At 31.8% G+C, this 16,657-nt stretch overlaps 1 protein-coding gene across 1 annotated transcript in view; it reads right to left on the reverse strand.

Annotated features, from left to right (window-relative positions):
• Window positions 1-16,657, reverse strand: part of LOC123698278 — a 105,001-nt gene that overhangs the window by 87,068 nt on the left and 1,276 nt on the right. The gene's annotated exons all lie outside the window — the stretch shown is intronic.

Here is a 16,657-nt window from a genome sequence, read left to right on the forward strand (position 1 = left end):
TTATTTGCCAAGTTCTATACACGTGTACAAATCTGGTGTATAATACAATATGAACACTAATATTTGTTCTCATAGATTTGTAAGGAATATAGTGTTATGTCCGTCAAACACATTTTTATTTGTAGATCAATTGTTTTACATTACTACAATGCGTAATCATTATGTTTACATGCACAATATCTGTAACAAAAATGATATCATTCAATGCATACAGCATAAGAGCATTCAACCCGAAAATGTTTACTTTATAATTGGATTAAAATATTACGTAAAAATTAAATTAAAATATACCTCGTATATTCCTATTAGGGAAAATCTGGGAAATGGTCCCCAAAAACCACTGTTAACCTAATTCTGAATATTCAAATTTCAAAACACCTTAATAATTAGTTAATTAATTTATTTATTTATTTATTTTACAAAGGATAGCCAACAATTGTTAACACTAATTATTATAGACATACAAGGAAAATGCGATTTAACAAATCAAGTGCAACAATTAATTATAGGCTAACACAGAACATATATATAAGAGTAAGAACAAAAAAAAAAGATCGCTACACAAAATAAGGTTTAACAATTATCAATAAAATATCTATTTAAAAAATAATGTCAGTCATATTAAAATAAAATCGGAATACAAAATCGAAATTAAAAAATAAAAACAACTTTTCTTTCCCAAAACACTCCAATTATATGACCTACTCGTACACCCTTACACACATGAGTAACACTTGGTGACTCTAATAAGCAGTCGTATTTACATACGTTTTCTTTTACTGGGTCAGTATTCACTACAATGTATACTGTATAGTGTATTATTATGGTTAAATAATACGTAGGAATATTATTTTCCACAGAAAATAATTAATAGAAGTACGAATTGTTGAAAGTCGTAACAAAAGTATTTCTCTTACTCATTTGGCGACCAGTAATTAGTCTTTTGTTGATATTAATGAAAAACTTGCTTTTCGGAACAAAAGACTAGTAAACAATGGTGGCAGCCAAAACCTTGGGCTTTCAGCTTCCTCCATAATCGCGTCAAATTGAAGTTTTATAGTTTGGCATCGATAAATTTTATAGAACGACACAGTTTTGTAAAACTACTGACGATCATTGTTACAGCTATGAATATATCGTTTTACTGTCTCCTTGGTCTGAATGCTTGTGCGTTGACGTTACAACCAGAAGATTTTGACTTCGATTTTCATAAAGAAACTAACAAATTAGTGATCTAATGAATAGGAATTTCTAGATAAAATAAAAAAAATCTATCTTCAACTATTTCGCTTGCCGTAACTTTAACTTTATAAACTAAAATTTATTCCCCACTAGGTTTCCGCCCGCGGCTTCAAAGTCAAAGAAAAACCCGCATAGTTCCCGTTCCCGTAGGATTTCCGGGATAGCGTCATTTTCCCGGGATAAAAAGTAGCCTATGTCCTATCTCTGGTATCAAAATATATCTATACCAAATATCATGAAAATTGGTTCAGTAGTTTAGGCGTGATTGAGTAACAGACAGACAGACAGAGTTACTTTCGCATTTATAATATGTATTAGTATGGATGTCTAAAATCGGATTTTGTATTTCGAAAAATACAGACGCTGATTTGCAACTCCGCAATCATTACGGCAACAATTTGTCGTCACCATTATTCAGTTGAAAATGTAATGAACACCCGGACAATTTCAGTAGCCATCTACTTTTAAATGTCTGTCGCAATAATGACCATTACACCATTCTAATAAGAGTCATATCTCTTCAATGCAATTATTGCGACTCGTTAATCTATTGCCTATTGTACTGTCATTGTGGCTTAACGCCGCAAAACAGAGTAAAAAACGAAACAATATAGCAATTCACGTAAGTAAGTGCTACTAGCGATTTCTGTGGGAACTCTATGCAATACACTTTCTTCTGTATCTTTTGATAAGATTGTGTTGTATATTTAAAAGTACAGAATTAATTATATGTACATTAAACTGTCAGAAAATTTCTTAAATCTGATGAACAAGAAAGGTTTATATGGCTCATGGTTCATGATCTGTCTTTTAATAAGAAATATGTAAAATATTCAATGTGTTTAAATAAAAATATACCTGTCGACATAGATAAAACTATCATTAGGTACCGATTCTCTATCGTCACTCACGTTTGAGGAAATTAAACGTGTTTTTTAAAACAAACTTTTGTTTAAGATTGATATAATATGATGTTTGTTATCTTCGATATTGATATTCTTGTTATCTGAAAAAAGGCTTTTGTCACATAGGGTAAATGTGGTTTGTTCAATCCATACTAATATTATAAATGTGAAAGTAACTCTGTCTGTCTGTCTGTCTGTTACTCAATCACACCTAAACTACTGAACCAATTTGTATGAAATTTGGTATGGAGATATTTTGATACCCGAGAAAGGACATAGGCTACCTTTTATTGCGAAATATGTACCACGGGCGAAGCCGGGGCGGACCACTAGTTTAAAATATTATGCAGTTAGCGCTGTAATTATTTGCTAAGATAACAGTTGAAAAATAGATAGAATAGATACATCTCTCTTTTTGTAAATCCTAGGTTTAAAATTTAACGAAATAGGTATGTTTCTTATTCATGTACTTAATAACAAGAATATTTAACAAGCTGATTTTTTGTCTATCTTCGTGTGAAACTTTTGGCGCTATTTGCCATCTTCAGGTCATAGACACGGACTTATTATACATATTTTAGAGGATATCATAGTTTACAACGTATATAACATTCTACTAGCCACTTATAACTTTTGGATTTGTCATATTGTCTGTAAGTTGAATAACTATAAGTGTTAGATCGGCTTTTACTCTATCAATAGATAACTTAAATTTTTGAAATATTAAAGTCAAGTTTTTTTTTTCAGAGAAAGCACCTCTAACTTCCAATTTATGTTCGATAGCAGTAAATATTTAGCCTTTGATAGCATTTATTGTATAGATATTTCTTAACAGTCATAAAATAAAATAGATGATGTCTCAACTTGGCTTACGATCATGCAACCGTAGCGAGATAATAATCGCTTATTGTAATTGACGAGTAATGAAAATAATACTATAACCCTGTGGTAATACAAGGTTACATACCATTAAAGCTTATGAACTCAACTCTATTCTATGAAAATACCTATAATATTAAATCACAAAAGCAATCAAGACAGTGCGAGTGTCACAAAACAACACAATAATTAATATCGTAATTAATACGTCAACTCAAAATATAATACGAATATTAGAATAGGATTATAATGAAGTTAATTATTTAAGTAATTTGGAAAACTTTGTGTTATTTACAAACTGCGTAAAAAACTAAACTTTACCTTACATGAATTGAAAACTGTCACACACAGACGATATTTCATGGGGTATTTTATGATGAATAAACACAATATAAAGTAGGTGTACGTATAAAAAACATTACAAAATTGATGTTTATCTATTAAAATTATGTTAAAGGTTGAAATTAACATAAGACCGATATGAATACGGATGTAGTTAGGAATCGGAGCTTGCCTTCGAAAGTGCCATTCTATTATTATAAGTGCAGATAACCTTTAAATCCTACACATTGCTCTTTATTAGGTTTCACTGTGAGTTTCCTTTTGCTTTTTTTAATTAAATCGCTTATAAATACAATATTTTTATCTTTTCCTGAGGAATATTCGAGATACCTACCTATATACAATTTAGCTCGAGTACCTACCTAGTATATATTATATTTCCCCCAAATTATCTCATACTCTACATTTTAATCAATACTCAAATTCGGATTAGTTGTTCTGGATGTTTCTCAAATAGGTATATGTTTAATTACCTTTTGATTGACGACGCAATTCAACACGATTGGATAATAATTAATCGAATCCGGCGAAATCCTGAACATGAATATGAAAGTTAAACAGGTAAAAGCACTATCTTTCTAATTTCACAGTAAAATATAAAGAAAGTGTCATACAAGCTATCGATTTACCGTGAACGGTTAATATCACAAAAAGTCGCGAAATGCATTCAAAACGTTGCCTACTTAATTAAAGGAAAGGAGCCACACCGTTATGACTTTAACTAGCAATAAATACTTTCCGTGCTTCATATTAATTATTCAGTTTAACTAAATAACGGATTATCAATATATGAAGGAAATTTAAACTAGACGCTTAAACATTTTAATTGTTCACGTACATAGAGTTTCGTGTCAGAATAAATTATTGTGTGTGTAATAGTACCTAGTGTACGTTTTTCACCAGTTTTTCAATTTCTTGTGTATCTTCCTGTATAAAAAAATGACTTTTAACATTTGTTACAAGTCTTAAATCATTTATAGACATTTTCCATCAAATTTCATAAGTCATATTGGTACAAGTATGGTTCTGGAAGATTCCAGAACAGAATATCCAGATGGATAAGCTACTGTTTATTCAACCTGTGAAGCTTATGCCTGACTCCTGAGTTTAGTAATTCTAGACTATGGTAACTAATTTCTATGTTGCACCTGTTTTATCTAGTCACAGATATATTAACGGAAGTCGATAATTAAGTATGAAACTAGGTGTAACATTTATTTCGCACGTAATACGACATCACGCAAACCATCTAAATGTCGTTGGAAATTGTAACTTCTTGGATGGGTTTTGTAATTTATGACGTGAATTTCGTACTACAAGTGTAGGTACATATTCTGTTTCTGTATGATGATTGCTGCAGCAATTGTAGAATAGATGATAGTATCAAAATAGAAAGCAGTCCTCCACGCCCGCGCCATTACGATTCAGAAAAAAAATTTTAGTCGTAGAGCAAAAGTTATATTCACTCATTTATACATTTTTACATTATATAATCTCTTTGCATATGTATTGGAAGTATTATTTTAGTATTTTCATTTTATTTTATGAAAAGACTAGCGGTCCGCCCCGGCTTCGCCTGTGGTACATATTTCGCAAAAAAAAGTAGCCTATGTCCTTTCTCGGGTATCAAAATATCTCCATACCAAATTTCATGCAAATTGGTTCAGTAGTTTAGGCGTGATTGAGTAACAGACAGACAGAGTTACTTTCGCATTTATAATATTAAGTACCTATGGATTTTTTGCAGGGGAAGTTCTATAAGAAATTGTGAAGTTAATTTGCAACATTGAAACACGTAACCGACTCAATTATATTATAATAAAATATGTTCATTCAAATTTTAGCATTTCTAGTGTACTTTCCTATATGCAATTGCTTTACATTTAAATTCATAGTGTTATATTTAGCTTTCTCTCTAGTGTCTATGCTTTGATCAAACGTAATGTACATATAACATAGCAAAAATATAGAGCTTATAGTTTGTGTATGCTACTTACGTTAGAGTTACATAATAGAAAAATTTAAAGTTTTCGACATCAAAATAAAAAAAAATCCAAACGTATTCAGTAGACAATAAAATTTAATAAACGCATAACATTGTCACGTAGGTACAAATTAAAAAAAAAACAATTTGCTGCCTTAAAAAAACGCTTCTACGTGCTAGAAAGAAAACCTCCAAAGCGAGTCGTGCCACGATTATATTGAAATTATGTAATTGTGCAATAATGTGTTAATGAAAGCAACAAAGTATAAGCTGTGACAAAATATCCTGCCCATGTAAACAAATGTACGGTCGTTTATTAAATTGTGTTCACCCCTGGCCCGAATGCCTTGCCTCGAAGTGTGCACGTCAAGATCGTTTCTTATGCAAATTGAAAGTGCTTTTTACGATAATAAATAAGTACCAGGAGAAGGACACTTAATTGGTTAACTGTATTGCTGATCTGTATTCTTGTTGTAACTCTATTAATTTCAATTCTCTATTATTATTATTATACTCTGAAGTAAAAAGAAATTCTGAGAAACATCAAACAATATTCAAACGATGAGTAGCTTTCTTAGTAGAAAGTTATTCTTTTAAAAATTCTATTGGTACTTGGTAGGTATCCTATTATTGCTTCATAATTTAGCAAAGATATTGTAGAGCTGTGAAGTCTATAGAATAACATAAATTAGTGAAAAATTAGGGCTCTTGAGTTTATTATTGTATTCTAAAATTATGCAAAGAGGTTTCATAATAGGTATGCGTCTAACATAGTAATTTATTTGCTCTTGTATGATTTAATTAAGGCCAAGTTTACACTTGCATTGGCATGCTAATAATGTGAAAAACGTTCTATATTTTTGACACAGATATCTTGTTATTCTATACTTAAAGAGAGCAAGCGGACGATTAATACACACTTAAATATACCGACCACTGAATTATGTCTGCTGTCTTTATGTTAATAAAAGTTTTTCCAAACGCTCATTACTCACGTGACAAGAAGACATTTCGTTGATTAGCAAAATTATGATATGTCAGACCAAGGTGACATAATGGCACAAATATTTTAAAATCCGTTCGGTATTCGGGAGTATCTTGTGTGACCCAAAAATATTTTGTGTTCAACGAAAGTAACAAACGCACGTGTCACTTTCTCCTGGGGGTATCTATTTTGGTAATTCATAATTAGTTCAGCTATTGAAAAACTTGACAACATTCTCTGAGCGTCTTGTAAACTAATGAGATATTATTATCATTCTTCAGCTGATGTTGTAACGCCACTTCACATGGCCTATTTAATGTGACATAATGTTTCTATTAAAAAGCTTTTAATTAAAATATTACATAAAATAATGTGCATGCGTATATCTGTACTCTGTAGGTAAATGTTTTATCAGAGGAATAAATGTTTGACCTTAATTATTATTAAACATTTAATCTTAATCCTACTCGCTTCGTTTTTTAATACGATTAATGCTATCACAATATTGAAATAACGCTACAATAACATAGTCATTTTAAATGAGATCAACTTTGAAAAACTACAAAAGCTATTACAGCTGTGTATTGTTTCAGCTCAATGATTATCTGACGTCAAACTGTAGATAAAAATAAAGTTTTAATCTCATAGTTAACGTAAACTTTGCTTTAGAGATTCATGTACCTGATTTATATACATTTTATTTGCGTACGTAAACATTTTATAAAGGGCTGTTGAAAACTTTAAACTCTTTAAAGTTTAAAGTATGCGTAGGGCTCTGCCTAAAGATTTTTAAAATGTAGTTTATAAAAAAAAAGTAGACAATCTTCGGTTTTATATTTACACATAATTCTATGTATCTATAGTTTCGTATCTACTTATCCTTTAGTTTCTGTGATCTGTGGTATCTATATTTCATTATCATTCATGAACGATAAACTCTTCACTATTACTTAATTATGTCATTGCTTTCTTACTATGTATAATTAAACCTTTGTAGTCGTGGTGCAATCCCATTATTGTAACTCATGGTAGATAAACTACTGAAAATAACTAGGTACACAATTATTTTAGGTACATTTTACCACAGACATAATATTGGTAATTGTAATTACCAATATTATGTCTGTGGTCTATAATCTTTGACCGATCGGTTAAACTGTACACGTCGTATAAAAGTAGCTCTGTGAATTATTTTCTATAACTTCAACAAAACGTGTATCTATCAGTATAAATATCGACGAAAGTGTTCATAAAGATATACTTCATTACTTTAGTGTATCAAAAGTGATTATAATAACGTAATCAAGTTAAATATTATTAATGTGTGTTTCAATAGAACAAAATAGTGAAGGGTATTTAGTAAACTCGCGTGCGGCACCGTGCGACTAACAATCAGTCCTAACGCTTCACGGCAATACGGCGAATATCGCGTGCGGTCAACGCCAGAGCGTCTCAGTGACTCATACAGGCTACAGCGTTTATTGACCAAAGATTAAAAGAAACAGAAGCGGTGAGTTACTACTTACTCCCTATCAATTACGAAGTACTGTTTTTATTATATATCAACAAAATAAGTTTTTCTTTTATACTTGAAATCTAAAAATGGTTGTGAAGAAATGTAGTACATGTTTGAAGAATGTAACTAGAACACTACCTGGACTGGAATGTAGTAGATGCTCTAAAATTGTCCACGCAACTCCGGAATGTGCGAAATTAAATAATAAGCAACTGAGCACTCTACGGGCTTCAAATAGCCTAGAATGGAGTTGTGAAAATTGCCTTAAGAACATCTCTAATCGCTCCTCCTTCTTCACTCCCGAGGAAGAAAGTGAGGATGAAGACAATGGAGACGAAAACCCTAAATTAGTGAGTGTGGACATCAAAAAGCTACTGCATGATATAAGCCAAGAAATTAAAAAATCTATTAGGGAGCAACTCGAGGATTTTCAAAGGGCTCTCACTTTTGCCACTGATGAAGTCTCTGAAATGGGAGTTAAATTGGAGTCTCAAGAAACTAAGATAAAGAAACTGGAAAACCGTAACATAGAACTATGTAACCAAAACAAAAATCTAGAACTCCGTGTGGCCGCCCTAGAACAGCACATTCAAAATACCGAGCAAAAAAGCCTTTGTAATGCATTAGAGATTGCAGGTATTCCCAAATTACCGGAAGAAAATCTCAAATCTATCGCTACTTCCATTGCAAATAAACTAGACATCAAGGTCATAGATATAGAATCTCTTCGTCGATTGCCTGGACGCAATGAGAAACCAGGACAGATTTTTATAGAACTAAAAAGTCCCGAGATGCGTGATCAGTGGGTTGCGGCAGCTAAATCGAAAGAAATATTTGTTAAGGACCTGAAGCTCCCAACGTGCACTACTTCTACTGCCGCAGAACGTATTTACATACGTGAGGCCCTCACATCAAATATGAAAACGGTACTGTATAATGCTAAACACAAATTACGCGGAACCTACAAATACGTTTGGCTTAAAAGGGGCAGAATATTTGCAAAGAAAGCCGATGGAGATAAGCCTCATATAATTCGTTCTGTAGGTGATATTGATTTGCTACTAAAATAGATATTACTACTTGTCACTTAAACTTAGTTTTTAGATGTATTCTGTTTGACTTATCTTTATTATGGCTTCATGTAATATAAGTAATAATAACCCAACAGAAATATTCAATTGTATAGATATAGAATGTTTTTTGAACAAGTTGCCATACACGAAGTATCAATTTTTGTGTATGCATGTTAATATACGCTCCATGTATAAAAATTTCTGTAAACTCTTGCAAATAACAAGCTCCTCCGTGTTTGTATTCGATATGATCGTTGTATCAGAATGTTCTATATCAACCGAGGTCTCCAACCTATTTAATATACCTGGCTATGTAATGTATTCTAAATTGCGTGATAATAAGAGAGGCGGTGGTATTTTGGTTTATGTTCGAAATTATTTAAAGTTTACGGAAAAAACTGTACCTAGTAATACATTTGAAAACTTGTGTGGAACATTAAGTTTAGGTAATAAATCTACTGAAGTCGTTGCAATATACAGACCACCATCATCAAATAAAACACAATTTATACACGAACTACGCAAACTATTATCAGCAGTAAACAAAAGTACGTGCAAAGATGTAATAGTTTTAGGAGACATTAATATTGACCTGAAAGACTCTAAAAACGATACACGTGATAATTATCTTGACATGCTTTCTGAATTTGGTTTAATGTGTGGCATATCAAACTACACACGCATAGAACCTAGGGATAATAAAATCACAAAATCTTGCATTGACCACATTTTCACTCGTACTGACGACACGTCATACACTGCCGCAGTTGATACGGTGTTAGCTGATCACCAAATTGTAATTATGGCATCCGTATATCATCCGTACACGTTAGCTCATCGCTATAATACAAAACCAAATAGAGCTACTCGAATACAATTTGAAAAATTAAAAAATATAGATTTTGAATGTACTAACCATATGAAGAACCCAGACGAAATATATAATTACATACATACACACTTCAAAAATGCGTCTACTGAATACGATAATAAAAAACACAACAATTGTAATGCATTTCCCTACTATGGATGGATGAACGAAAACCTAAGTAAACTGTGCAAAAAACGCGACTACCTATTTCATAAATGGAAAGCTGATCCAAACAATTATATCCTCAGACTTCAGTATATTAAAGTTCGAAATAAAACTAATAAACTACTCGAATATTACCGAAATAAATACTATGAAAATAAAATAAAAACTAACTACGGCAATCCGAACAAGTTATGGCAAATTATAAATAACATTTGTGGTAAGGAGTCAAAAAGTATTGATGACTCAATACTTAAAGCGTTTGAAGCCCAAAATATATCAGTGAAACAAATTGCAAACAAATTTTCCGTTGAATTTTATAACTCCATAAAAAATATTATTCCAAACTGCACTGAACGCCTATTTAAAGAGTCTAAAAATGTCCCGCCAAATGTATGTATGAGATTTCAAAAAACAACACACAATAGGGTCTCCAGTGTTATTAAAAATCTACACAATAAAAAAAGTCCCGGCATAGATGGAATAAGAAATGTGGACGTTAAATATATATCAGAAAATCTTACTGTTGCTATAGTTAACCTAATAAACATCTCGGTCCAGACAGGTAAATATCCAGATAAGCTTAAAGTAGGATGTATCCGACCAATTTTTAAAAAAGGGACGCACGATGACCCTGTGAACTATAGGCCAATTACATTACTCTCGTCAATTGATAAAATAGTCGAAAAAGTTATTAGTGATCAAATACATAAATTTTATAATGATAATAATATAATCTCTACTAATCAATACGGCTTTCAATCTGGAAAAAGCACCAATGCCCTTCTATCAGACTTTACTGATACAGTAAACTTAAATCTGAACGAAAAAAAACATATTCTGGTGCTATTTATTGATTTTTCCCGCGCCTTTGAAACCCTTAATCACGAGAAACTAATATATAGATTGGAGGATAGTGGATTGGCCGGTACTTTACTGGCATGGTGCAAAAATTATCTGCAAAATCGCAACAACTTTGTCAGAATTGGTCGTACGTATAGTGATGCTACAAAGGTGGACATGGGAACAGCGCAGGGTTCTGTGCTGGGTCCCTTGCATTTCCTGGCATACGTGAATAAAATGGGAGAAGCAATAGAACACTCCAAGATATTTCAATTTGCTGACGACACATGCCTTTTAGTATCCCATAAAAATGTTGACACAGCGATGGATTTGCTTCAAGATGACTTCGATAACCTGTGCAGATGGTGTCATGATGCTGGATTGGTAATAAATTCACGCAAAACGAAATTAATGCATATCAAATCTCCCCACGTCAACGGTAATCTATACCAAAGTATAAAAAATCACACGCATAAGTGTATGCATTGTAAACCACGTGCGACAACTTGCGAATGTGAAACTGTTGAGGCTGTCGACTCCTACACTTACTTAGGTGTAATAATCGATAACAGATTCAACTGGAGGATGCACATTGAAAAGGTGTGCAATAAACTTCGATCTTTTCTGGCAGTCTTGTATATTATTAAAAACAGATTACCATATAAAACAAGACTGTTGCTGTACAATGCTTTTGCTGACTCTATAATATCATACGGCCTTAGTAGCTATGGTAGGACTTATAAAACATATATGCACAGGATTCTGAACATACAAGTTCGAATTCTCAAAAAAATTGTGTCACCGCAAATAAAAAGAAAATTTAATAATGACATACCTAAACTTTTCAAACATTGCAGTGTCCTGCCAATTAATTATAAATTCGAATTTCAGTTGCTCAAAGAAAACTTCTTCAACACAAAATATCAAACATTAAATTCACACTCTTACCATACACGGAACACTACTCTTAATAAATTAATTAAACCATTCTCAAAAAACATGTATGGCCAACGACGTACCGCGTTCTTGATACCAGATATCTTGAATGGGTTGGATACTAAATTAAGAAATTGTATTACTAAAATAAATATAAAACGTAAACTTAAGCAATATTATCTAGACAAGTTGTAGTTGATGTTATAGTTGTAAGTAAAAAAAAAAACTGCAAACTTTAGACTCAGCTTATGTATTCTACAGTTAAACCGAAATTGTTTTTGTTTATAAATTATTGTATACGAACATTACTATAAACCTCAGTGGTTTTTTAATTCACAAGCTGTATAATATATCTGTAAACCTTTTTTGTTTCTGATAATAAATAAAAATAAAAAAAAAAAAAAAATTCTATAGTTTTACAGTACTAGAAGTCTTCTTGATTTATCTTCAGCAAATATGGTAAAAGGCGATGCAAATGAGCGTTTGTCTAAACAATTGGCCGTACGATTGTTGATATCTATAAAGTGTGCGAAAGAACTTGTGGTCTTGGCCTGTCCCTGAAAATCGTTGAATTGCCTACACCGATTTCATGATTCATTGAACATCAAAGAGTTTACACTTCAATGCCCAATCGATTGCCTCCTGTATTTATACACTAGAAAAAGTGTAACAAGTCACTATTGTAATAAAATCTGCATTAAACGAATCACAATAATTTTAGTGTTATAAATGAGTAATCGATACAGTTGAAAAACAATAAAAACTGTTTAAATTAGGTGGAAGCATCATGTTCAAATGTTTTTGTATAGGTACCTTATCATTTTTAAATGGAATATTTGCTATAAATAAACTAATTAAAAGCATTATCTTAGAAAACCTATATCTTTGTCATTGATCTCAATCTGCAGAAATCCATAATTTTCAAACATTTGAAGCGTCCGTCCGCGTCTCACACTTGAACAGCATCGGACACATTGTGCAGCATTATTGTGAATAATATACGTGAGATTTAGCAACTTTTACAGTTAATGTTATTTCGTAGGTATATTTTTGTCAGATAATCATTCATTTGAATTCATATTATAATAATTAATTATAAGAATATATAACAACAACTGCACAATGGATTTAACCAATAGCTATAACCATTACAAGACCCCTGAATGTTGTAAGCAAAGATAAAATCATTACACAAAACACAACAGTTTGAAATTTCTTAACTCTGAAGTTCTTCAATTTAATTCATTTTATAAGCGATCCTATATTATTACGTAGTATTCATAATTTAATAGATGTTTTTTTATTATTTCTTTTGAACTGGCAATTGAGCTTTTGAGTCGTCTGTAAAACCATAATACACGTCAATCCATACCAACAATTAAAAGTTCCAAAGTTACGAGATGCCTCTTTCTTATCATTTTTATAGGAAAAGATAGACAATAAGAAAAAAGAAAAGGAATTAATGACCTACCTACACTCCTTAAAATCCCAATAAAATAAACCATTAATTATTGTAGGTAAGTACATGGTTACTCAAAAAAAAACATAAATTCAGTTTATGATGTACCTAATAACTTCCAGTTTACTTAATTTAATATAAAATATGATGAAAACAAACCAAGTTTTTAAAAGTAATTTATTTCATTCTTTGTGTGTTGTGTTATTCACGTATTTATAGAATCAAGTCACGTAGATATGTCACAAAAGCATTGTGGTTCATTGTTAACACGAGACATCGTCATACGGTAGAATAGTAAAAATTAAAATGATGCAAAAATATGAAAAAATGTTGTTTTGTTGTGCTGCGCATAATTACAGGAAGATAATAATATACCTACAAGTCCTACAACGTGATACAACGGAGATTGCAAAAAAATGACATGTTTTGTGTAACATTTGTAAGAATAAATTAATAGTTTTGATTTAATTTTAATTGAAGCCTACAGAGTATTCCGTATTTCAAGATAAACATTTTCCAATAAATCGTTTAACCAAGATTTGATTAATTAAGATAACTGCACTGGGCAAATTGCTAATTAATACCAAGTTTGGTAGCGAGTTTTATTTACCGATGAAGAAAGCCTGTTTTTATACCTTAAAAGTTATTTCGATTTCAATTCAATTTTACTATTTACTTTTCTTATCCCTAGTTTTTATCCACTACCTGACGAGTAAAATGTATATGGATGGTAAATATATGAAAGTCTTTACGTATAACGTCGATAATGGGTTCAAGCTTCTTGATTCAGAAAAAGTAATCTTCAAAAACTAGTCTTGGTCATAAAAAGCACGAATTGTTGGTAGTTAAGTCTTTATAAGTCGAAAAGCAAGTTAATCAACCTAAAATATACCTATATGACCATGTATAACATCGCAATTACGAAAACAAATAAGTTAGTTACAAAATGGAATGCAACTATTACGTAAAGAGAGATATAATTGTAGTCATTATCATCACTTCTATAAAATGCTTCATAATAATATTATGATCTAATCAAAGTGTCCTTTCGTTACATACTTACAATGAAATTGCTGATCAATGAAAATGGCACAACTCCAAACACAATAGATTAATGTTTACTAACAGTGAGCAAACGAATGAAAATAAACGTATGTTAGACGTACCTAACATTACATTTAAGTGACGGTAAAAACATTATTATTGCTTTACGAGCTGTGAAATCAATATTTAAAATAAGAGCCGTTAAATATTTTTGGAATTTGCAATACTTTTATAGGTTATGTTAATAAATATTTAATCGTTGCAAGGGTCTTAGTAAAGAGTCTAGACATAAACCGGTGTAGGAACACTAATCTAGTGAAAGTGCATCTAATAATAATTATTATCGATCGGATCATATAACAGGTTTTATTAAAGATTTACCCTTGAAAATATAATATTGAAATGGTTCATTTGCATTCTCGTGCCGAGAAATATTTTAGTGCGTTATAAACAAGAGCAATATTGATCATACATTAAACACTTCGCTGGTATCACAAATACCCTGCCAAAATAAACAGACGCCAAAAGCTATTTACTAGGTGTGACTCTAGAAGGTATTCCTAATTATATAATTGACGTCACGATCATAAGGCCGTCTAGTGAAGCATCAGGTAGCCGGTAGCCGGTAGCTGATAGCCCGCATGCACACGCCAAACTGACGAAGTGCGCTCGAGTTGCGACATCACTTTCACTCGTTAACCGATGCCAATTTATTCAATCTAGGCCCCATTACCCACTGTTTCGGATTGACGACATCCACAGATTGCTTAGAATTGCTAGCAATATGTGGCGATGATTTGTGATTTCCTGAATCCACAATTCCACAACAATCAAGCACAGGCTATGTAGGCGTCCTTCCTCATTGGCATAAGTACAAGATGATTGTATTTTATTCGCTAAACGAGACAAATTATTAGTATTCTCCCAGGTCATTAGGTACTGAAAGTGCATGCAATCTTTTTATAAAGCAAAAAGGTCCTTTGTTTTTGTTTAAAGAGTTTTTATGTTGACCTCGCATTAAAATGTCATGGAAACACCGCAAGAAAATCTGCGCAAAGGCAACTGTGGCAAAGGTGACAACTAAAGTGACACACCTATGCTTTACTATAAATTATTATATGATCAGGTAAAATATGGAAGATATAAAGTCCAACTTCAGGGACAGTAGGTACGTACCCGCAGACAGGCACCTTTAGCCAAACGTCAAAACGCCAAGGAATAGAATACGCTATCGATAGAAATCGATAGCGTATTTCGGGAAGGCCATAAACAAAAAAGAAGAAGAAGAAGAATCGATAGAAATTGACATAAGCGTATGATGTTTTGCCTAAGGATTCGGTCACCCTACCAACGACAACGACGACCACGAACAAAATTTTCATCCAGTCGCAATTAAATAAAATTGTGCAAAACACAATTAAAAATGAAATTTAAGAATTTCCTGTCGTATTGGTGTTTGGAAAAAAAAAATTGAGATCAATGGATAAACAAACAGGTTTTTCATAGAAACGGTGGCTCCTAGAAAAAAATGTATTTAACCTTTTTTATAGATAATTAGATTATATACAATTTTGGTTCAGGTGATTGTATGATAAACTTACCGTCTCGGCGAAAATCGCAAAAAACCCTATTTCTTTTTATTAATTGACCTCGATTTTTTTTATTTCTGAGTACCAGAATGACGGGAGATTTTAATATTGATTTTGAACAAATTTCGGCAAGATTGGAACTTTGATCGTGGTCGTCTGCGTCGTTGGTAGTATGATCGAACCATTACCAAAATGTCATGAGCTTATGTCAATAATTAGCGTTAGCAGTTTCTATTCCATGGCGTTACGTACGTTTGTCTAAGGCCCCTGGTTAACTATAGAATTAAAAAAATCCATCTTTATATGTATCTATATGTTTTAGCAGTTTTTCTTTGCCACATTATTCGCGATTATTTAAACGTCATTTTTTATTTGAGACTACATAATTTGTTTCTTCAATAGAAATATGGATCGTATTATTTAATGTATTTTGTTTATCATACAATATGTTTAACGCTAAAAAATATAAAGGGGTATAAATCATAACATTCGTTTAAAAAATTTAATACATTCTAACATAACAGTGCTGTTAATTAGTTGCAACAATTAAATGAATGCTTGCCGGAATCAAATGCGTCCTTTACTTAAAAGGAAGTTACTTGATTTAAAGGTGTTAATTAATCGGTACAGTAACTACGGAACTTTATTTAACCTTAATTACCGTATGATTTTGAAAGTTATTAACTAATTAGGTAATTACTATCACAAAGATTAAGTATTAAATTGTAAACAGTACAACGTATTATTTGCAAAAAATTATGATATAGGTAGAGCTGATTTATGCATTGTGGATAAAACACACAATTAAAACATAATGGTCATACAAA

The sequence above is a fragment of the Colias croceus genome, chromosome 15 (genome assembly GCF_905220415.1).
Source record: "Colias croceus chromosome 15, ilColCroc2.1".
In the NCBI taxonomy this organism is placed as follows: Eukaryota; Metazoa; Arthropoda; class Insecta; order Lepidoptera; family Pieridae; genus Colias; species Colias croceus.